Source organism: Ambystoma mexicanum, chromosome 11 (genome assembly GCF_040938575.1).
Source record: "Ambystoma mexicanum isolate Mex_15411 chromosome 11, UKY_AmexF1_1, whole genome shotgun sequence".
Lineage (NCBI taxonomy): Eukaryota > Metazoa > Chordata > Amphibia > Caudata > Ambystomatidae > Ambystoma > Ambystoma mexicanum.
In genome coordinates, this window is record NC_090934.1 from 415,673,195 (window position 1) to 415,697,668 (window position 24,474).

The window sequence follows — 24,474 nt, forward strand, 5'->3', positions numbered from 1 at the left end:
ATGAAAGAGAAGTGCAAAGCCCGACCAAGCAGCCGCTACTTCAGCTGCATCAAAACGTCTGAGGTCTTGACTCACAACACCCCGGTGAGAGGCAGACTGTCACAACAACTGAAAGGAATGGCAAGGTATTACTCCGGATGCATGGGCACTGGAAACAGTAGCACACGGTTACAGCCTCCACTTCATACAGAGACCTCAGGATCATCCACCGGGAAGCCATTTGCTGAATGTTCCAGATCCATTGCTGTTGCAGGAAACATTTGACCCTGCTAGAGAAAGTGTTATAGAACCAGTACGTGTGATGGAGAGGAACAAAGGATGGTATTCTCCCTATTTCCTAATCCCCAAGAAGGACGGAGGACTGAGAACTATCTTGGACTTGAGATACTTGAACAAGTTCCTCAGGAAGGACAAGTTCAAGATGGCCACACTTTCTCAGATCCTTCAGGCCCTCCAGCTCTAGGATTGGATGGTATCATTGGACCTTCAGGATGCTTATCTGTTACAATATGCTTATTTTCATGTGCCAATCCATCACAAGCACAGGAAGTACCCGAGGTTCACTTTTGGTGGTTCTCATTATCAGTTTTGAGTTCTGCCATTCGGGCAGACCTCCGCCCAAGGGTTTTCACCAAGTTAATGCCGGTGGTGGCAGTGAGTCTCAAGAGAGGGGGGGATCCACGTCTACCCCTACCTAGACGATTGGCTGATCAGGGCACGTTCACCCGAACAGGCCCAGGAACATCTTGGCATAACCTGCCACTATCTCCACATACTGGACTTCTCCCTCAATTACAAGTCCCACATGACACCATCTCAGAGACTCCAGTTCATTGGAGTGGTCTTGGATACACCCTTGGGAAAAGACTCGCCGCCCGAGTTGAGGACTCAATGCATTTTGCAGATGGTCACCAAGTTTCAGGTGGCCAGCGTATTCCGGCCTTCCACTTTTTGAGGTTTCTCGGCCTCGTGGCATCCAGCATTTTCCTGGTGTCAGAGGCTCACCTAAGAATGATATCCCTTCAATCAGCCTTCAGATCTCAATGGTACCAATTTTCAGGCAGGATGTCAGATCTCCTTGAAGTTCCAGGCAGAGTAGCACAGGATCGCCTGTGGTGGGCCAGCGAGGACAACATCCTGAAGGGAGTACCTTTTTGGAACCATGGCCAGAGATAACAGTAGTTACAGATGCCTCACTCACGGGGTGGGGAGCCCATGCCAATGATCTGACAATCAGCGGTTGTTGGTCTCCATCGGAGTCCAAACTACACACCAACCTTTTGGAGCTGAGGGCAATCAGACTAGCGCTGAAGGCCTTTCTACCCTCTGCATGGGGAAAGAATGTCCTGAAATGACTGACAACACATTGGCCATGTACTACCTCAACAATAGAAGAGGTGTAGGGTCACTACCACTGTGCAGAGAGGCAATGCATCGGAAGTGTGCACGAGTGTGGCTGCTGGGCGGAGGAATGCTCTGCTTTTTTGCACTGCCCCGTCGGCAGGGAGAAGAGTTCGAGTTGAAACGCTGTGTCTGCTGATTTCCAGCTGAACCTTGTTGCCTTGACACTAAAGTATTTACTTGGACTCTTGCTTTGGACCTTCTGGGCTTTGCTTTGGATCTTTTTTGTTGGCGTGCACTGCAACTAAATTCTCTGATTTTTTTGCCTGCAGCCCCGCCGCTTGGCCGCCGGATTGTCTCCTCCCTCCTGTACCCAGCATTCAATATTAACTTCCATGCTCGCGCATCGGAAGTGTGCTGCAAGTTTGGCTGTTGGGCTGAGGAATGCTATGCTGTTTTGCACTGCCCTGTCGGCAAGGAGAAGAGTTGGAGTCGAAACGCTGTGTCTGCTGATTTCCAGCTGAACCTTGCTGCTGTGACACTAAAGTAATTACTTGGACTCTTGCTTTGGACCTACTGGGCTTTGCTTCGGACCATTTTTGGTGGAATGCACTGCAACTAAATTCTCTGATTTTCTTGCCTGCAGCCCCGCCGCTTGGCCGCCGGATTGTCTCCTCCCTCCTGTACCCAGCATTCCATATTAACTTCCATGCTCGTGCATCGGAAATGTGCTGCAAGTGTGGCTGTTGGGCTGTTAGGGTGTGGGCCGGGCATGCAGAGATCTGAGGTATGCCAAATTGATTGATTTTCTTACGTGTATTTGACAAGACTCATAATTATGTAGCCTCTACTGTTGCTGCAACTTTGTATTGAGCTTATTGAGACCGTCGTCAGAAAATTAGCTTACTCTTGTATCCGAACTTATAACATAGCATTGTTTGTGATCTTAATTGACTTCTGTATCCATTTTTGACTACTGCGTTGTCTGTGATCACATCGATTATTAAGGGCATTGGTACTAGACATTTCTGTCAGAAGGAAATTTACTTTACTTAGAACCATGGCAAGCGGCTTACGAAGCAGGAGATGTGTTGAGCCGGCATTGTCCCATGGCAGTATTATTGATACCCTAGTGGATCTAGACATTAGTTCGAGCGCAGCTAGAGGCGTTCCAAATATGGGCAGAATTACTGTTGATGATAATCATGTCCCAGGCTCCTTGGGTATCGAGGATGGGAAATGTGTCCCTCCCGCCATCCCTATCCACGATGATGATAAGGAACAGTCAGCAAATATTCCAAATATCCAGACCTTTACCACTGCCAAGGTTCATCTTTCTGCAGGTAAAACCTCTAATGCGGTTGCAAACTCATTTTCCCTGCAGGAAATCCAAGAACTGGAGCGATCTGAATGTTTCGCATTTCCCGAATATGCTTCTGCCCACTTTCAAAAATTCTGTTCACCAAATACTTGAATAATGAGTCCGTGAATGATATATCAATGGTAGGACCCGGTGTGATAGCTGAATTGGATAAACGAGTAAGGTTATCAACCAGTCTTATAATCCTCAGTCTTTTTTCTGGGAAAAGCCCATGTTTCATTCCCCCTAGAAGCTCTGCGGCTATGTCTATACTAATGAGCGGTAAACAGGGGAAGGGTTCCATCGATCCTCGCCATCATGAAAGCACAATTGACGATTACGTCTCAGGGCAGAAAATGCAACACCCAAACAATTCCCCCCTGGTAGGAGATGAAGGTCCATATGATAATCCCCAGTGTCCTTCCCCTGCCCTTAATCTATCTTCCACACCTGACTTGCAGGGTCCTTACACCTTTCCTGTGATCATTCGTATCTTGGATCTCCTGGATAAAGGTCATGAAGTCACACCACCTCGAGATGCGCGATATTAAATTCTCCATAGGGGTTTAAATAAAATGGTTGCAGAGCACCCACTTGGGTATAGAATTATTAAACAGTGCACAGGTATTGAAATGTCTAATTAGATTATATAAACGTTGGCCATGTTTTACAATATAGCTTCTTAGGTTGTTAAAAAAAAAGGACATGTGATGTTTATAGTTGGTTATTGGTGCTTCCAGCAGCACTTTATTTGTTGAATTTGTTGTGATTATGGTGAAGCGTGTGGTATGTTTGCTGTATGCATGCAGTTGATTAATATGGATGTACATGGCGCGGGTGAGTATGGATGTTTACATGCCCACTATTGTGGGAGGTCACTTGCATGTGTTGCTTCGCTGCCTCGCTCCACCATCCCCCCGGTATGATTGAGTGTGAGTGCATGCATTGCCTGAGAGGCGTTACTGTCTGAGTTGTGTGATAGTTGTAGGCACACGGGTGAAGTTTTGATTGGAAGTTTGATTTGTACAATTGTGGTTGATATTCTGGTGGGATGTTTGTATTTGGGCGATAAGTGGGACCCGATTGTAGATGCGTGTGTCGTGAATGTGAGAGTGTAAGTGGGTGGACAAATTGCCCCTTCTGTGTTTGTTGTTCCTGGCAGGGGCAACACCACTCTCCCAGCATGTTAGTTTCTGGACTCATGCGGTTAGGTTCTGTTTGGCTCTGCTTTGTCGTGTGCGTTGCATCCGGGTCCGTCATTTATACCCACACAAGGATCTACCTTACTAGAAGAAAGAACTAACATCTGTAGACTTGTGAGGAAAATGCGACTGACAGTGTTTTTTGACCTGCAACCCCCACAAGAAGAGCCTGTGATACCCTCAGACTACCTAGAACTCAACCCTAAGAGTACCTTTGATCCACAAATCAACAATATGGCTTTGAATCCTTTTGAAAATCAAATGACATAGGACCTGATGAAAATACATTTTCATAAAATCAAACATTATAACATCAGGAAACCTCAGGGTAGGCTCATGAAAGAGACTGCGGATGATATGACACTTACAATAAAGCCAGCTGATAAAGGAGGGGCCATTGTCATCATGGATACTTACTTTTATAATAACCAGTGCATGACCCTTTTGAATGACACAGACACCTATATCAGGAAGGACAAGGATCTGACCAATATGATCAGGACACTCCTTGCAGATACTGCGGAAACAGCACATGACAATGGATGGATAATGGATAAGACACACCAGCTTCTGACAAAAGATTTCCCAATTACACCAGTCTGCTACGGTCTCCCAAAAATTCATAAGAACAATAGACACTCCCCGCTTTGACCCATACTAGCTGGGACAGACAGTATCTTTGATCCGTAGGCCATCTACTTGGATAAAGTCTTACAGCGTATAGTACAGAAAACAATCACAGAAATCAGAGATACAGCTCATTTCCTCACCATTTTGAAAGAGATTGGTCCTTTGACAGACAATGACAACTTGGTTTTGTTTGCTGTACAGAGCCTCTACACCTCAATGCTTCAACAAGGGGGCATTGAGGCATTAGAGTGGCCCTTATTGAGGGAGGAGAATTGCCAGGCACCCAAGGAATTTATACGTGAACTTAAAAAATCATCCCACACAACAATTTTTTTTGATATGAGACACAATTTTGTTTCTACAAGCATCGGGCACCTCGATGGCGTCGTACATGGCTCCAGCTTACGCTAATCTCTTTATGTTCCACCTGGAAACAGAAACTGTGTTACAACACCCAGAATGGACGGCCAATTTGGTACTGTGGAAGCATTACAAAGACAACATTTACGTAATTTGGGGAGGGAACAGAGACTTGCTGAACAAATTATTGACTTTCATTAACAACATACATGACCATATCAAGTACACGATGGCGGTTGGACTACCCAAATTGCACTTTTTGGATGTAGAGCTAGAACTAAAGGATGGGGAAGAAATAACCAACATATTTCACAAACCCACAGATGTGAACAACTCCTTTCACTACTTAAGCCAACATCCTAGACATCTGAAGAATAATCTTCCAACAGCCAATTCTTATGACTGAAACAGATAGTTTGAGTTTGAGAAGGAAATGTGATAAAATTACTAATCTTTATAAAGAAAGAGGATACCCAACAAATGTCATGAGAAAAGCGCAGGATAGAGGTGCTAGTCTCAGGAGAGAGGACCTTCTGACGACTAAAAAAAGAGAGAGCGAAATACCTTTATTATACACATTAAAGTTCTCTAGCCAAAATCACAAGATTACAAGACTGATCAAGAAGAATTGGAGGCTGATTGAACTAGATCCTGTGTTACACAAACTCTTCTCACAACCACCTCTGATGGCCTATAAAAGGGGCAGAAATCTGCGTGACCAATTGGTACAAGCTGAAGGAAGACCAAAAGATAATCAATTTACATTGGGAAAGAAGAGATGTGGCACTTTCCTGTGTCTTCAATGCAGTAACGGCAATAATGTTATGAAAGGCAATATGTCAAACACCCACGCTCGTGAGAAAAAATCAGAGTAAGGGATTTTGCCAAGGGCGATTCAAGCTCACTGATCTATGGACTTAGTTGCCCTTGTGGGATCTACTATGTGGGGCAGACAACACATAAGGCCAAACAAGGTGTAAATGAGCATAAAAGTAACATCCGTACAAGAAACAGCAAGTCCCCTGTAGCAAGACATTTAGTTACCATGAGACACAATATATCACAGCTGAAATTCATCATACCAGAATTGGTCGGTACACCACCAAGGGGGGTAGCATCCACAAAAAACGAAATCAAAGGGAGCTCTACTGCATAAAGAAATTAGACAGCCTCATTCCAAATGTGATGAATGAGAAGTTCCATTTGGGGGCCCTTCTATAATCATATAAATACCAAATCGACAACTATGAGAATGATTATGGGCATCATTACACGGATGGCGGTAAGGGAATAACGATACCGGTAAGGGACTAAGAATGGTGCCACTAATAGCGGCTACTCCACGGGCGCGCGACCCCACATGTCGGAAATAGCACCATGGCGCTAATAGCAGACCATCACAAGCCATGCGGACATGCTAACAGCGGCATGGATTAGGCCCAAAAAGCCCATACGTCATGGCGAAATACCGGCATCGAGAACCACCCGTTAAGAGACATGAGCAGTGTTCCCACCTGCCACAGGTGGCCACAATCAGCACAGGTGGAGATAATGGAGACAGGGGCAGCACAAAAGGAGCACACCACACCCCTTCTCACACCAAGATGGTTCCAATACTAGCAGCATTACATGGGCTGGAGGACATGATTGCATTGCAGCACCAACAACAACAGACAGAGGAGACACAGGAGGAGGAGGAGGGCGAGACAGGCCCAGCAAGCCCCACCAGTGCACCTAGTAATACCACAGAGGCAGCCACCAATCCCCAGGATTCGAGCTAGTCCATTCAACCTAACCCCTGAGCAGATACACACCCTGTACCGTCTGGACCTGGATACCATCACCAGCATCGTGGACATGATACACGACGACATTGTGAGCCTCATAGACATTCGTACTGCCACCCCCCCTCTACTGAAGGTGGTAACTGTGGTCCACTTCCTGGCCACAGGCACCTACCAGCATACGGTAAGGCAGATGCATGGCATATTACAACCAGTATTCTCACGCACGCTGACCCAGGTGCTCAATGCCCTCCTGAAGCACACAAGTGAACACATATCCCTTCCATGGACTGCCTACGAGATCTCCAACACCAAAGTTGGCTTCTGTTCACTGGCAGGCATCCCAAGTTGCATCAGGGCCATCGACTGTACCCATGTGGAATTGGTGGTCCCACAGCACAATGAAGCAGTCCACCGAAACAGAAAGCAATACCACTCCATCAATGTCCAAATGGTATGTGACTCAAACAAGATAATCACACATTGTTGTGCCCGATATCCCGGATCAACCCATGATTCAATGGTCCTGTGGAACTCAACGATACCACGCTACATGGAGCGACATGCTGGGCTACTTGGTGAGTAGCAGGCCAAGCACATGGCAGTGTGATGTGGGGTGTGATTGGGGGGGAGAAGAGATGCATACTCCAACTGGGTGTGATTGGGGGGGGAAGAGATGCATACTCATACTGGGTGTGGACTGTCGTCCGTAGAATAAATGGACATACAGATGTACGCCAATGTTCACCAAGGCAGGCCACAATGGAATGGAAAAAAAAACACATGCATTTTTGAAGCTGCACAACATTGAAATTAATCCAATATGCCAAACATGACACAACTATCCACATGCACATTGCACATCATACCATACCCCATATGACACAAATCTGCACCATGGAGCCAATATGCCAAATAGAAATGTGCGCTGAACAACATCACAACAGATATTCACCCTTGAGTGCATGCAAAGGGATCACCTGTAGCCATTGCACTGAACCACACCCGTACACCACTACTGAAGTGCCGCTTCACAGCAAGGCAACATCGATTTCAGAATGGCAGTACACTAGCAGTGTGGTACAAAAGTTGCCTGGGCCCAGGAACACTTAAGACCTGTCCTCACCCAGGGCATGGCAATGACTGTCAGAGGCATGCATGGTGCGTGTCCACTTGCAAGGACTAGCTCACCTTCTCACATTGCAATTACACAGATCGTCTCCATGCATGCTGGGATTCGTGGATGCCAACCACAATGCAAAGTTGATTTGTGTGATATGTACAGGTTGCACTTGATGTGAACAGTAACACGTCCCCATTGTTGCACCCATGCAGGTGATGCTGACTATCCCCTGAGGAGGTGGCTTCTTACCCCTGTACGGAACCCACAGAACAGGCACGAAGAGGAATACAATCGTGCACATACCCGTACCCGCGTGGTAATTGAGCAGACCTTTGGCCTTTTGAAGACACGGTTCCGGTGCCTCAGCAGATCTGGTGGGGCACTCCTGTACGGCCATGAGAAGGTGGCCAAGATCACCATGGCATGTGCACAATGCCCCCTGACATTGAAATGCAACCACCTGATGACGATGATGATGGGGATGAGGAGGGAGGAGATGGGGCTGCAGATCATGCAGGAGGCGATGGCCAGGAGGGACGCGATGTGCGTCAGCATCTGATCAACCAAATATTCTGAATTACATGGTCCTACTTTGTTGAATGAATGTGGGTATTTGTCCACTGGGTTCTGTGGTGAAGCGCACACTGGGCCCTGTCCCCCAATAAAGCTCACATATTCAATGATAAGGTCCAAGCCTGTGTTTTAACTTGTCACCAGTGTGTTTAATATATTATGCGGTAAAGAAGTGCATGGACCCAACTACGCAAACACCCTTTCCCCCCACCTCCCACAACACACCCAAAACACCCTATCCCCCCACCCCCACAACACCCCCAAAACACCCTTTCCCCCCACCCCCCACAACACTCCCAAAACACCCTTTCCCCCCACCCCCCACAACAACCCCATGTATGGCTGGTACAACGTTGCTGTCTTGCTGTACATGTGTCGGCTACATCGGGCTGGCCCTACTTCCCATCCCCACCACCACCATTAGGGGGTTGGAAGGGTGTGCACCGCATAGATCGCAAGGACCAGCGCCGGGGGCTCGTCTGCCTTGAGCTGGCAGAGGAGGAGGTGCATGGTTGTTCTTGTGGCCGAGGGGGGGTACTGTCTGTCCATAGCGTCAGCTATGCAGGTGAGGACCTGCCTCACCAGTGCCATCTCCTCACAGAGCCTGTTGGTGCAGGCTTCCATGCCCTGTCTTATCTCCCTTGCATTCTCCCTGCACTCCTCCCTCAAACGTGCTGCCTCATCAACATGCTGGCCAACCAGCGCTGTTATGTCCTCCTGGCGTTGCCTGATGATGGCCATGTCATGGCCACTGTGTCTTGCTCGTGGGGTGGGTGCCGCACCTTGTTCCATGGGTCGAGCATCAGGTGAGGACACCGGTGGGCTCCAGCCCCCTGCCACGATTTAATCTCCAGACTGGCCATGGGTGCTGGATTGTGATGTTGGCCGTGGGCTTGGTTCTTTTGATTGTTGGGGGCTGGGGGTGTGCTCTTGCATGGCCAAGTCACAGGTGTCCTCCACATCGGACAGCGGTGCGGTGGCTGCTGCCTCGCCAACGGAACTGTTGGCAGCTGACAGTGGCCCCTCCGTGGGTGGTTCGTGCGTTGGGGGGATCACTGGAATGGGTGCAGCAATTGTTTCTGCCGTGGGTTCATGTCTTGGTGATGTGGGTGGCTTGCTGTGTTTGGCCCTCTGCAAGAGTGCACTCCTCCCTGTGCCCCTTGATGTCCTGGCAATGTTCCCTGACTCCTTTCCCCTGGCTTGTTTCTTGACAGGGAGAGCCTGTGTCGCAGTGTCCTGCTCATCGCTGTCAGTCTGTGAGCCTGTGGGGGACAGAGAGGGTGATGGCATTGGTGATAGGTCAACGTTCTTCATGCAGATGTTGTTCATCATGCTGTTCTATGCATTGGGACTTCATTTGTGGGCATTCAGGTCGTAGGACTGTTGGCTGGGTCATTCATGCATGGGTCTGGGTGGCACGTGTCTGTGGTGATGCGTGCATGTGTGTGTGTTGGGATGTGACCCTCACATGGGCAGGATTGTGTGTATGTATGTTTGTGGCCACATCCATGAGCTGATTTGGGGTTCACATTTGGGGGGTACCTCATCTTTCACAGTGCAGTGTTTTATGTGGACACTCACCTCCATCTGACGTTGTGGGCGCACCACGCTCCATTTCTCCGACTCCCTCACCTATGGTGCTTGCGCAGGTTTCCTCCCACTCCTTCAGTTTGATAGGAGAATCTCCACCACCTCCTGTGGCCATGGCCAGGTTCCGATTGGCAGCCAGTATGCTGCGGACACTGAGGCGGAAATCGTCCCACCGTTTCCTGCAATGTTTCACAGTGCGGGTGGTGCCCACCACACTGTCTTTCTGGGCCACCTCTGCCCAGATGGCCTTTTTTTTAATTAGGGTCTCACGCCGCATGTCATTTGCGAACACCACCTCCGCGTTGGCGGCAAGCGTGTCCATGAGCATGATGAGCTCCTCATTGGTGAATTTCTCCTTTCGCTGCCGCTCCGCTCCTTTTTTGATTGCCTTGGGCATTGTCAGGGGTTCTTGGATGTTTTTGTATGGCACTGGTGTGGATGCAGGTCCTGGGGGCAGAGGATGGCAATGGATTGTGTTTTTCAAGATGGCCGCCGTGCTCTTTCCCGTTCCTGTGCGATGACGCTACTTTCGGTTCTGCTTATTTACGGTGACCGCTAACAGCGGTCACCGCTAACGCCGTGTTGCATGAGGTCGGAAGTGCTATCAGCGCTTTCATAGGTGCCACTAAGGATCTTTACGGGGTCTTCAACGGCATCGGGATAGTGTCAATACCGGCATGCCGCTAAGCTCGTGCCCGTGTATTCGTAATGGCACGCAATTAGCGGCCTCTCGACTACGCGGACACGTTATTAGCTCCAGGCCGGTAAAGGCGGTATCTTACCGCCTACCGTGTAATGAGGCCCTATATGTCTAACAATGTAGAGAATGTTTCCTTCCTGGATGACGTTATCATAAATGCCTAATATGATTGATAATGCTAACAGCTGTAAGTCTATGAGTAATCATTTTAATGCCAAACTGGCATTTAGGAATATCACTATGTAGCTAACAGAGTAGAGTATGTTCCCTTCCTGGATGATGTCATCATAAATGTCTAACGTGGTTGATTATGGAAATAGCTGTAAATCTATGAGTAACACGATTTGCATGATACTATTAACGTTTACCACTATAGTTTGAATTAAATAAAATGTGAGCATGAGTTGGCATGGACTTAAGTGGAGAGGGTGGCACACCAAAGAAGAGAAGGGGTAGGAGCCGAATGTGACATGTGGCACATGCCACAGCGTGCCACAGCATGCCACCAATCACTGGACTAGCTGATGTAAAATGTGCAGTTTTAAGGATTTCAAACACATTCAACAAGGGAAAAATACCCTCTCAATCATTGTGGGATTGTTTTATATTGTAACACTTTCAGCAAATGTATAGTTTAAGCACTTATCATGCCACAGCATGTCACCAATCTCGGGACTAGCTGATGTCAAATTTACTGTTTAAATGACTTCAAAGACATTAAACAAGTGAATAAAAAGCGTCACAATCATTGTGAGTTGTTATAAATCAAATTAAAAAAACAAGAAAAATATGAATTCCAACAGCTTCCTAGAATTTTCAACCTCGTGCACTGCAGTCTGAAGCTCTACCATTGCACCAATGCTTTAGATGGGAAATTGCTGGTGCTATGTTGGGGGTCTGTCCTTGGACCCATGCGTGCCCGCGAGCCCCCACCCTGAAAGGACCACACAGCTCACACGTCCTTCCAGTTCGGGCTTCCCGGTCGCTCTGCTGCGGCCGGGAACGCCCCGTTTATTTATGCAGCACGCGGCGGCGTGCAACGTCACGCCGCCGCATGCGCGTCCCACACGGGGCAGCACCACACTCCTCCTTTTTCGGGAGGACACACAACTGATTTTATTACTAAACACTACAAACAGCACAACACAATAACAGCAACATTTTACCCCCATACCCCTTTTATGTCAGCCGCCCGGGTCCCCCTTATTCTGGCATACTGTCCACATGTCTCAGCACGTATTCGCTGCGGTAAGCAGGTTTCCCTCGCCCAGCCCTCTGGGGGTACCTCCCGCTTACCTCCGGCACAGGAAGTCCTTCCGCAGCAGTTCCCCGGACAGGGGAAAGCGGGGTGCCCAAGGGACCTCCGGCGTCCTCTGGCACATCTGCCACATTCGGGTCCAGTGGTGGTTCAGTTTGTGGATCACCCAGCTTCTTAAAGAAACTGACGTTTCGGGTGACGGCAGATTTTCCATCCGAGGCCGTCACCATGGACCCCTTTACGGCTACCACGTCCAATGGCTCCGGCTCATAGGGGAGCGAGAGCTTCCCATGGGGGTGTCGGTTTCGAATGAGCACCTCGTCTCCCGGTTCCAGCCGCTGGGGTGAAGACCCCTTCGCAAGTTCTTCGCAAGTTCTTCTGGTCAATCCTGACCCGCCTGTCGGCCTCAACCTGGTGGTTGTCAATTACTCCCGGCTCCTTCTCCCAGACCTCGGGCAGTAGGCCGCGGGGACATCGCCTGAACAGAGCCTCCGCTGTAGCTACCTCTGTGGAGGCATGTGGGGTGGTGCGGTACACTCGCAGGAATTGGTAGAGGGCTCGTTGGAGTGGCTGCCCTTGTCCCCGGGCAATCCTGAAGGTCTTATTGAGTGTCCGCATCAGTCTTTCAGCGTCACCGTTAGCTCGGGGCCACAGCGGGGATATCTTCCTGTGCTGAATCCCGCAGCTCTCCAGGAACTCCGAGAACCGCTCACTTTGGAATGGTGACCCATTGTCCGAGCACAAAGTGATGGGGAAGCCATGGGCAGCAAACACCTTCTCTGCGGCCACGACCACGTGCTCGAAGGCCACCGACTCCACAAACTCCACCTCCGGGTATCGTGAGTACTCATCAACGATTACGAGAAAATGGGTGCCTACAGACATCGACCCAAAGTCCGCATGGACTACCTCCCAGGGCCGGGTCCCCCGGGGCATCGCCTCAATGGCTGGCTCTCGTTGCACGGGAGAAGCCGCCTGGCACCACACACAGGCCACCACAAAGTCATCCACCCTTCTCTCCAGTTCCGGGAACCAGACCTTCAGCCGCAGTCTCGCCTTGGTCTTGGCGGCGCCCTAATGTCCATGGTGGGCCAAGGTGATTAGCCTCCAAGATGGATTTCCAGGAGCCGCGCTGCATTGAGTGCTTTAGGATCTGGAAGCACTCATCCTCGGCCGCGTCCACCTCCAGGTCCGACAGGGGCATTGCATTCGGCGTGGCTCCCTCCACCACCATTCGAACATGGTTGTCGGCCTCCTCCGCACAGGTGTCGTACTCCTCTCCCCTGCACACTCCAGGATGCCGAGAGAGGTAGTCAGCTGCGTTATTGGCCCCGGGCAGATCCACCAGGGTAACTCCATACTCAAGCAAGGCAAGCATCCACCTCTCAATCCTAGCTGGGGGCTTCGAGGATGACCCAGCCAGAATGGGAAGCAATGGCTTGTGGTCTGTTACCACGGTCACTGGACGCCCCAAGACATAGAGTCGAAAATGTCTGCAACCCCAGAGGACCGCCAGTGCCTCCCGCTCGATCTGGGAGTATCGTTGCTCCGTCTCCGAGAGCGCCTTGCTGGCGTATGCCACTGGGCAGACGCTCCTGTCCCGGTCCACCTGAGTCAGTACAGCCCCCAGGCCGAACGGACTAGCGTCCACAATGATCTCGGACGCCAACGCCGGGTCGAAGAATGCCATGGTGTCCTCTGCTGTTAAGGCGCTCTTAATGTCCTCAAAAGCAGACTGCTCAAGTGGGCCCCACTGCCAGATCGACTCGGACCTCGACGCTAGATTTTGAATGAAGCGCCCACAGTATGTCACCATACCAAGGAAGCTCCTCACGTCGGACACCGACTTGGGGGGCTGCGCCTTCTTAATGTCCTGAACCTTCCTCGGATAGGGCGACACCCCCCCCTCCTTGAACACGAACCCGAAGAATTTGATGGAGGGGCGCAGGAACTCACATTTATCCCTGTGAAGGGTGAGGCCCAGTGACTTCAGCCTCTCAAAAGTCTTTCCAAGCCTCCTCAGATGGTCCACCTCTGTCCTAGCGAACACCAAAATATCATCGCTGATATTAAGGACACCCTCCATATCTGCTAGGGCGCCGCGGATAATGTTCTGAAATACTTCTGCAGCCGATGACACCCCAAAACTCAACCTCTTGTACCTGTATAGCCCACGGTGGGTGGTAAACATTGTTATGTACCGGGACTCTGGGTGGAGGACAACCTGATGATATCCTGCTCGAAGGTCTAACTTGGAGAAGAAACGGGCCACTTGTACTTCAGCAATAATGTCGTCGATGGTAGGGGTGAGATGCCGCTCCCTTTTAATGGCCTTGTTGGGTAGCCTCATGTCCACACAAATCCGGACAGAGTCAGGTTGTTTAGGTTTTCTAGCCACCACAATGGGGGATACCCAGGGCGTCGGTCCCTCGACCTTCTCGATAATGTCCAGACACACCAGGTTGTCTAACTCCTTGTCCACCTGCTCCCTCAGATGGAACGGTACCCTGCGGTGCTTCAGGGCAATGGGCTGTACGGAGTCATCAATGTGCAGCCTGACCGGGTCACCGGTTATCTTTCCAATGCCGTTGAAGAGGGCAGCGTACTTATCAAGGAGGTCATTGATGTCTTCCAAGTACACCGAGTTCGCGAAAGTGACAATTACGAGAGCCTCGGCAGCAGCACAGTTTAGGAGAGTGTTGCTACTCACAGGGGTCACATAGAACCGAGCCCTGATCCGGGAGCCTTCATGCTCCACACTTGCCACGAAGGCACCGTCCAGCGGTATTGATTGTAGTCCTCCAAAAGCGAATATGCGGGCTCTCGGCGTAGCCAAGTCCGGGGGCGGGTCAAGGGCGTCATAGTGTCCCCTGGCCATTACATTGACCGACGCCCCTGTGTCCACCAGCACCGGGACCGGAGAGTGGTTAACCTCCACCACACACCTCGGCTGCCTCCTGCTCTTCCCCTTCAGGACTTCCACACTCGAAACAAAGAAGAAGTTCTCTTCCTCTTCCTCATCTGCCTCGTCCACCTGGGCCTCCTCTTCACCTTGCTCTACCTGGGCCACGTTTGGTGGTCGGCTCTGGCGCGGAGTCCATGTCCGGGCCGGACCTCTCGGTACCATCATGGGCAGGGCCGCCTTGCACACTCTAGAGAAGTGGTCAGGCAGGCCGCACCTGCCAAATGTTCTTCCGGCTGTCAGGTACTCCGTCGGGTGGGGAAGGTCATAGCCACACTTCTGTCACGACTCCCCTGATCTTCCTGCTTTGTCCCGGGGTCCTCCGCCAGGCCTTCTCATTCCTCTGCCGCCTCGCCACACAGCACACACCTCCTCCGACTTTATTGAGCAGGACCCCGCCTCCATCTTGCTTGCGCGAGCCTCTGCCACCTCATGACATCCGCCCAGTTCCAATATGCGGGGCAGAGTAATGCCCGGCTCTCTCAGGACCTGCCTCCCGAGCACGCCTGAATCAACATTGTGCGCATCATGTCCTCCGCGTCCCCCCATGCACAGCCCAGGGAGAGGCGGCGCAGGCGACCATAAAAGTTTTCTAGTGACTCATCTTCCTTTTGTTTGGCCGACAGCATGACAAATCTTTCATAGTCCACGTTGGCAAGGGGCAGAAAGTGCACAAGGAGCACCGCCTTGGCCGCATCATAGGATTGGTCCACCGGAGTAAGCGACTCAAAAATTTCCTGGACCGCAGGCCCCTCCGAGTACAGCATAGTTGCCACCATGCTGCCGTCGTCCGTCACCTGAGCAGCCCTGAAATACATGTCCAGGCGGCCAACCCACCTCCTCCACCACGGCCCCATGCTGGAAGGTGGGCCCGATGAATCAAATTCGGGGATGGGCTGCAGGGCAGCCTGGGCTCGTGCCTGAGCCATGACAGGGAGTCCTTGCTGAGCACCTGTCTGTGCCACCGGCAGCACCTGGGGTGCAGGAGCCTGAACACCTACTTGCGGGGGAAGCTGTAGAGCCGCCGCTGGTTGTTGAACTGAAAGCACTGGGGGCTGCAAAACCTGCTGATGTTGCGCCGCTTGGCCACCGTCCTGAGGAAGCTGTGCAGCTACGGCGGCCTCACCCTCCTGATCATCAATGTCACTCATGCGCTTGAGCGCACAGGCACCCCCACCTAGTGTCCGGAGCCTCCCCTCCTCTTCCAGGCACAGCAACAGTCCAACCTGAGGGAGAGGCGGTGGTGACTTGTCCCTTGCTCACCTGGGACAGCTTCCAGCCACAAGACCCATGGAGGAGAAGAAGACACCCACTGCAGCCATCCTTGTGATGATGAAGGGGACAAAGAAGAATCCCCAGCGTCCTGATGATGAAGGGGACAAAGAAGAACGCTGTGTTTCCCCCTTGCCGTAGTCCACAGGGGTGTAGATGTTCCAAAAATTAAGCTACAATTGTGGAGTGGACTAGACAGGCCCTGCCATGTTAGTCCCTCCCCTAGCTTTCACTCGACGTAGGAGTCCCAAAACTGGAGTAAAATTCACAAACCAGGCATGGGCGTGTAGGTTAGTCTGCCTGCCAGCAGCATATCAAAGAATTAGACGTGGATCACCTTCACCCTCCAAATCGGAGCCTGATGAAGTTCCACGGCCTCAGAGACAAAATGGCCACAAGCCCCGTGTACGATCCGCAGCCACGGCGTGAGACGAAACATCCGAATGTTCCGTTTCAGGGAAAAATTCCGGAATGCCTTCACCGCCGGGCCCGGGCATCCGTTGACACTCGTCGCCACTGTTGGGTGTCTGTCCTTGGACCCATGTGTGCCCGCAAGCCCCCACCCTGAAAGGACCACACAGCTCACACGTCCTTCCAGTTCAGGCTTCCCGGTCGCTCTACTGCGGCCGGGAACGCCCCGTTTATTTATGCAGCACGCGGCGGCATGCAATGTCACACCGCCGCTTGCGCGTCCCACACGGGGCAGCGCCACATGCTAGTTCCTATGACCTATTGAAACAGCAGGGCCTGAAAGTCCCTTTCCAGTGTCAATTCTAACGTGGCATGCCACCTAGAAAAGCCTCACAATCATTGGGAGATGTTATAAATCAAATTAAAAAAAAAAGAAAAGTTTTAATTCCGACAGCTTCCTAGAACTTTCAACTTAATGTATTGTAGTCTAAAGTTCTACCATTGCACCATTGCATTAAATGGCACAGTTGTGGTGCTAGTTCTTATGACCTATTCAACGAGCAGGCCCTGAAAGTCCCTTTTCAGTGTCAATTCTAACATGGCATGCCACCTAGATATTTCTTTATATCTGCTTCAAATCAGTGTTTTCATTGCTTCAAAATTACTTCAGGCATCTCACCTCTTAGTCTCTTGTCTTATGTTTCATACCTTTCTGCAATTGGATGTTTGAAAGCACTTGGAACTCCAGCATGCCACAGCATGTCACCCCTCTCGGGACTAGCTGATGTCAAATTTACTGTTTAAATGACTTTAAAGACATTAAACAAGTGAGTAAAAAGCCTCACAATCATTGGGAGATGTTATAAATCAAATAAAAAATAATAAAAAATTGGATTCTGACAGCTCCCTTGTACTTATAACGTCATGCACTTTAATCTGATGTTCTACCATTGCACCAATGCTTCAGATGGAAACATTTCTGGTGTTAGTTCTTATGACCTTTTCAAACAGCAGGGCCTGAAACTGAAAGTCCCTTTTCAGTGTCAATTATAATGTGGCATGCCACCTAAATATTTCTTTATATCTGCTTCAAATCAGTTTTTTCATTGCTTCAAAATTACTTCAGGAATCTTACCTCTTAGCCTCCCTCTTGTGTTATATTTCATAACTTTCAGCCACTTGGAACTCCAGCATGCCACAGCATGTCACCAATCTCTGGACTAGCTGATGTAAAATGTACTGTTTAAATGACTTCAAAGACATTAAACAAGTGAAGAAATAGCCTCACCACCATTGAGAGATGTTATAAATTAAATTTAATAATAACAACCCTGTACGTCACCTTGCGGCTGCTAGCTGTCTGTCTCCTGTGCATTACACAGTATGGCCTGGGTATAAGTAGAATCCTCTGACAGCGAGTAAAGCAGAGAAGGGCCTTCAAACGTTCAGCAGGACCCCTCTCTGGGACAGCTGATGGACAAAGCAGCATGGGCAGGCCTAGGGCCGCTATCCCATAAACTGGACTGTCTCCTGGGCTGGGTTGCCTTCTCGCAAGGGCTGACAGCTGTGAGGCCCAGAGCCCGCAAGAGACAATGGCAGGAGGAACATAAAGCCAGTGGCGAACCACTGTCCGAATCACGCAAAGGACACACAAAAGAGAGGCATGCTAAGGGAAAGTCGTGATGGAAGGGACAAGGTGACATACCCCTTAGCCCACAGGAAGACCAAGAGGGCACTGAATGGGATTCCAGCAGCACTGAGAGTTCTCACCTTTCTGTAAGCTTGGCCACTCCTCAGGAAGGAGAACCGTGCAAAAGGCACAATAAGAGCGTTTAGAAATGCAGAGAGAGTTCCCTGGTCGACCCCTTTCATCCAGACCTGCTACTCCACCCGAGACCCTCGGAGGGGAAGCCCCCACTTAAGGCCAAAAAGGTACTTGAGCAAGTGACTGCGCACGCCTCTAAATAAGGAGGTGAGAGGCTAATTGAAGGCACAATATCCCAGACCTTCTCTGCCGGATAAAGTAGCGGACACTCTGGAGGTGGACTCATTCATGGTGAAGCACACCAAGGACCTGAAAAGGGCATTGACGGCTCATGGATAGCATGCCAGGACACGCTCCCCGATTCCATAGGTCCATTGGCCAAGATCATTAAAATGGTCGAAGGGACCAAAGAGGCCCTGCCTACGGATGTGCATATTCTGGCTAATTGGGCACAATGAGCAGTTTGTTTAATAAGTAATACCAACTGTACAATAGCAGCAGAGAGCAGACGATTGATTGTAGTAAAGATCGACCTGAAACTCAGGGCGTTGGCATCCTCTGAGGCCCACTGCAGCAGCTAAAGGGCTTTTGTTTGGAGAAGCTTTTGTCAAAGACATGTCCAGATTTGTTAACACCTTTGCTGCTCTGGACAAAGGTCAGGCATTGTTAAAAAGAGTGTTTGTGCCCTGTGTATCCGCCAGAGCGGCAGAAGCAGAGGCGTCTCTGCCAGCCACTGAGGAGGCCAGAGGCCCTAAAGAGGAAACAACTGGTGACAGCAGGAAGACAGAAGGCTGAATCCTTCCTTCCCCTCCCGTGGAAGAGGCAGGGGTCGGGGTTGGCACTGCAGCAGCAGGTGAGAGTACAGTCGTATGAACACAGCGCAGCAGCAAGCAATGCAATTCCCACACTAGTTGGTAGGCTAGCGATGCACCTAAGCGCTTGGGAGGAGCTTACCGTGGACTCTTGGGTCACAGAGACTGTGCAGGAGTGTTGTCTGTAATTTTTAAAGAGCACAAACTAAACTGCAGCACGCTTTCGCAATTTCAGTGTTAGGCAGAATCACATGCAGTACCCTTTGGGAACACTACATGCAATTAAGACTACAAGTGTCAGTACAATTTCACCTTTGGTACAAGCCTGTACTACACAGTTATGTGGTAGCATTGGCTGAGCAAGCAAAACAAAAGATGGGTAAACCTCTACTTCGCTGACAAAGAGGAAGTAACAAATGTAGTGAACAGAGAGTGTGTCAGCGGAAACAAAATTCAAGTTAAAGTGGTGACCGGCAATGGGTTGGGGAGAGAGGGGGCCCCCGAAATTCGGAATCACAGATCAGACCATATAGACCAAACAATAATTGAAAAACATGAATATTTTATTTAAATTCCATTTGTTAAAACATACATATTAAATTTTAAATTTTGTTACGAGCTCATCTCTAAATAGCAGCAGATTGTTGTAGAATAAAGTGCATAGTGAAACAAAGTGCCAATATAAAACCAGACTGAAAATTCAGTCAGTATTAACTTCATGTTGCCAAGCTGTCTGAACCTCAAGTCGGCTGAAGGGGGTCACCCGGCTGGTGGTCAGAGGCTATGGCCGCATTTAACAATATAGAGAAAACCCCAAAAATATGTGGACAAGGCAATGGTAGTTCCTAATTAGAAAAAGGGGTGCCATACGTCGACTACTGTACTGTCATGACCTACTATATACACTAGCTCTGACATATACACAGGAAGTAGTTTCGATGGTGCGGAGCATCTAGGCTGTTTCACGGTTGATGCCCATCTTCTTCAGGACGGCGCACTCCCGTTGGAATATTTGCCACTTGAAGGTTTTAATGTAGCAATAAGGCAATAATACACACAGGAATACAGAATTATGCAAAATGAATCCATAATTTTACCTAAAAGAACCAAATAAAAAAGAGGGAAAAACAAAATAAAAGAACAGTAAATACATAAACAAAACAACACCAAGGATACATTGTGTATCGACCTGCAAAACTAAATCAAATCAAGAAAACAGAGGGCATAACGATTAAAACATACTGATCTGTGATTGACGAACAGGATTACCCCCTCCCCGCCCCCATAGAACACTGTCCGGAAAAACACCTCCTTACTAAATAATGAGAGATAACATGGTTAAATAATTAAATTATCAAATTTACCAATATCTCAATTTTGAAACTGGCCACTTGTTCCCGAATGTACATCCTGGGAAATGTGTATGGACCTGTAGGGCAAGTTCTCAGTCAAGTAGAACTGCAGAAAAACAAAAAGGAGAGACAGGAACATATTATAATACAGGAGGGATCATCAGTAGCTGATATCCACTCCAAAAAACCAACAACCAAGGGTGCACGCCATACGGCAGTCCTTCCTAATGTGACAATAGAAAAAAGGGTAAACGCAAAGCCAAACATTAGAGCTCACCTAAATTGGGAACGGATCACAAGCATAGGAGTTCAATCGCACAATTATGTCACGGTCGACCAGTCACAATAAGGCATCTGAAAAGATCTGTCCTACTGGAGTCTAGTGTTGTTCACCGCGTTATGATTCGTGCGCAGATAGCTGTGGTAACATAAATAATTAGATAAATAAATAAAGAGGCTGTGTGAGCAGTCAGAATAGAGGGTTACGAGACAAATAGTCCTCCAACATGGAATACATCGCTCGCCCCATGATGTTAAACAGATTGCTTCAATGCTAAGGAAACTAATAAAAGCAGTGCTAAAATTAATAATAAAGACAGTGTAGCCGCTACAGTAGCAGATGCTAAAGAGTTGCGACCAATATAATGCATATTTAGCAGCTAGAGTGAACATGCAGGAAATTAGCATCATTCTCAGCATATAGCCGAGATCGGTGTGTACCCTGCTGATTAATGGCAGACATAGCTGCCAGCAGAACGTCAGTGCTACTAGCTGCTGCAGCCGCACTGGAAGCCTAATATATTAATTGGGCGTCTAAATTAGCACTCCAAAAAGACCCCCCAATTGAGTCCTGGTTCGCAGCAAATGACTGCTCAAGGGCAATTTCTAAATGTTCAAATAGCTGGCCCAGCATCCCAACTCACCGTCAGTCTGTGCGCGAACCATCCCGCCTTCGTTGAATCCTCAATAGCTCTCCCACAGAACATGGATGGAACGGCTTTAAATAGCCAAATGAAGGGAGGGGAGGGGGAGGAGGGGTCACAAGGCACACCAGTGCCAGGCTCAAACAGTTTCCAGCTGGCTTTAATGAGCAAGCCGTGTCTGGTGTTGCAGAGTCTTAAATCACAGCCCAAGTTGCAAAATGAACAAAATGGGCCGAGGCAACTGCGCTGCTCGCTCGAAGCTCACAAACTAGGTTGCAAAAGTTAAATAAAATGAATGAATGCAATGGAATAAAATGTGAACCCAATAGGCAATGCGACAGTAATCTCAAATAATGAAAGCGCCAAATAATAAAAGAAGGCATTAGAATTCTAAAAATAAGAAGAAAAAACTGAAAAGCACCCACAGGCTGAAAGAGAAAGCTATGAAATGTGTACGAAAACGTAACACAATACATTTATAATGCAAACAAAATTAAAAGCTTAATGCTTTAGGCTGAAACGACAAATCTTCTAAATAAATAAACGCAGGTAATCTGAACTACCAAAACAGTTCTTCTAGGTTTGTACAAATGTATGGGTGGTGGCAGTCCACTTTTCCTGTGAATTCAAGAAGGGACTATGGAATGTATATGAAAACATAGCACAGTAGGTTTATAATGCAACCAAAATTAGAAGCTCAGTGCTATAGGCAGGAACAGCAATTCTTCTGAACGAAAGTCAAATAATCTAGGCTGCCAAAGTGAGTCTTCTAAGTTTGTACAGATATGTGGGTGATGGCAGCCCACTCTTCCTGTGAATTCAGGCCCACTATATGACTTTGGGTGTTATAAATCCACCAGTTTTCTCGAGTGGATAGTCTATTAGCAGAGGTATTAGAGTCAAAACCTCTTATTTGTTCTAGCGCCCACCAACGTAGATCATTGCAATCGTGGTGGTGTTCTACGAAATGGAGTGCAAGGGGAGATGTGAGGTTGCCCGTACGAATCTTGGACTTGTGTTCAGAAATTCTGAGTTTCACAGGTCTCGATGTCTTGCCTATGTAGGTCTTGTCGCAGGGGCATGTAATCGCATATATGACGTTCTTCGAATTACATGTTGTATGGTCCCTGAGGTTCCATACCCTGTTGTTGATGTTCACAGTTGTAGTGGCTGTGGTTGACCCGCAATGGCAACAATAGCCACATGGAAAGTGGCCATGGACTTTGTTCATCCCCCACATCTCAGTAATAGTTTTAGGACCTGACAGAGGCAAGGACCTATCGGCCTTAGAAAGCCAACTCTTAAGGTTTTTACCTTTTCTGAACGCAAACATGGGAAGGGCCAGATCGGAATGGTTCAACTGTAAAAGATGCCAATGCTTGTTAATTGCTTTCTTAATGGCCGAATGGTGAGTGTTATAGGTCATTGCACAAACCATTCTCGACTGGTTAGATTTCTCGCGAGGGTTCTTGGTCAAAAGAATCTCTCGATGCTGATGTCGTGCCCTCTTACGAGATTGACGCAATACATGATGTGGATAACCGCGTTTCATGAGTCGATCTTCAATGATGTCGGCCTGTTTGGCAAAATCTTTTTTGTCAGTACAATTGCGCCTAGCCCGTAAAAATTGGCCATAGGGAATGCTGACTCTAATGTTTGGCTTTGCGTTTACCCTTTTTTCTATTGTCACATTAGGAAGGACTGCCGTATGGCGTGCACCCTTGGTTGTTGGTTTTTTGGAGTGGATATCAGCTACTGATGATCCCTCCTGTATTATAATATGTTCCTGTCTCTCCTTTTTGTTTTTCTGCAGTTCTACTTGACTGAGAACTTGCCCTACAGGTCCATACACATTTCCCAGGATGTACATTCGGGAACAAGTGGCCAGTTTCAAAATTGAGATATTGGTAAATTTGATAATTTAATTATTTAACCATGTTATCTCTCATTATTTAGTAAGGAGGTGTTTTTCCGGACAGTGTTCTATGGGGGCGGGGAGGGGGTAATCCTGTTCGTCAATCACAGATCAGTATGTTTTAATCGTTATGCCCTCTGTTTTCTTGATTTGATTTAGTTTTGCAGGTCGATACACAATGTATCCTTGGTGTTGTTTTGTTTATGTATTTACTGTTCTTTTATTTTGTTTTTCCCTCTTTTTTATTTGGTTCTTTTAGGTAAAATTATGGATTCATTTTGCATAATTCTGTATTCCTGTGTGTATTATTGCCTTATTGCTACATTAAAACCTTCAAGTGGCAAATATTCCAACGGGAGTGCGCCGTCCTGAAGAAGATGGGCATCAACCGTGAAACAGCCTAGATGCTCCGCACCATCGAAACTACTTCCTGTGTATATGTCAGAGCTAGTGTATATAGTAGGTCATGACAGTACAGTAGTCGACGTATGGCACCCCTTTTTCTAATTAGGAACTACCATTGCCTTGTCCACATATTTTTGGGGTTTTCTCTATATTGTTAAATGCGGCCATAGCCTCTGACCACCAGCCGGGTGACCCCCTTCAGCCGACTTGAGGTTCAGACAGCTTGGCAACATGAAGTTAATACTGACTGAATTTTCAGTCTGGTTTTATATTGGCACTTTGTTTCACTATGCACTTTATTCTACAACAATCTGCTGCTATTTAGAGATGAGCTCGTAACAAAATTTAAAATTTAATATGTATGTTTTAACAAATGGAATTTAAATAAAATATTCATGTTTTTCAATTATTGTTTGGTCTATATGGTCTGATCTGTGATTCCGAATTTCGGGGGCCCCCTCTCTCCCCAACCCATTGCCGGTCACCACTTTAACTTGAATTTTGTTTCCGCTGACACACTCTCTGTTCACAGCATTGGCTGAGCAGCCAGACTTATCTCAAGAGTTGAAGTGAGCAGCAGAACAAGTTACACAAAGGGACCAACAAATACAGTGGTTCAACTCAAGGTTTCTTGGTAAAAGAATACACATTTATTTACACAGCCAATTAGAAAACATCACACTAGCAAAAGCAGCTTAATATCATACACTAATACACCACAATACACAACCAATAA

General features: G+C 48.4%; 2 long non-coding RNA genes across 2 annotated transcripts; one reads left to right on the forward strand and one right to left on the reverse strand.

Moving 5' to 3' along the window:
• Positions 1–19,685: 19,685 nt before the first annotated feature.
• Positions 19,686–23,060, reverse strand: LOC138503466 (uncharacterized). Its single transcript, XR_011279642.1, has 4 exons — positions 21,419–23,060; positions 20,773–20,913; positions 20,508–20,601; positions 19,686–20,240 (listed from the first exon to the last, which is right to left on the reverse strand). It is a non-coding gene; the product is annotated as an uncharacterized lncRNA (long non-coding RNA).
• Positions 23,061–23,071: 11 nt separating this feature from the next.
• LOC138503467 (uncharacterized) lies at positions 23,072–24,147 on the forward strand. Its single transcript, XR_011279643.1, has 2 exons — positions 23,072–23,325; positions 23,593–24,147. It is a non-coding gene; the product is annotated as an uncharacterized lncRNA (long non-coding RNA).
• Positions 24,148–24,474: the final 327 nt, after the last annotated feature.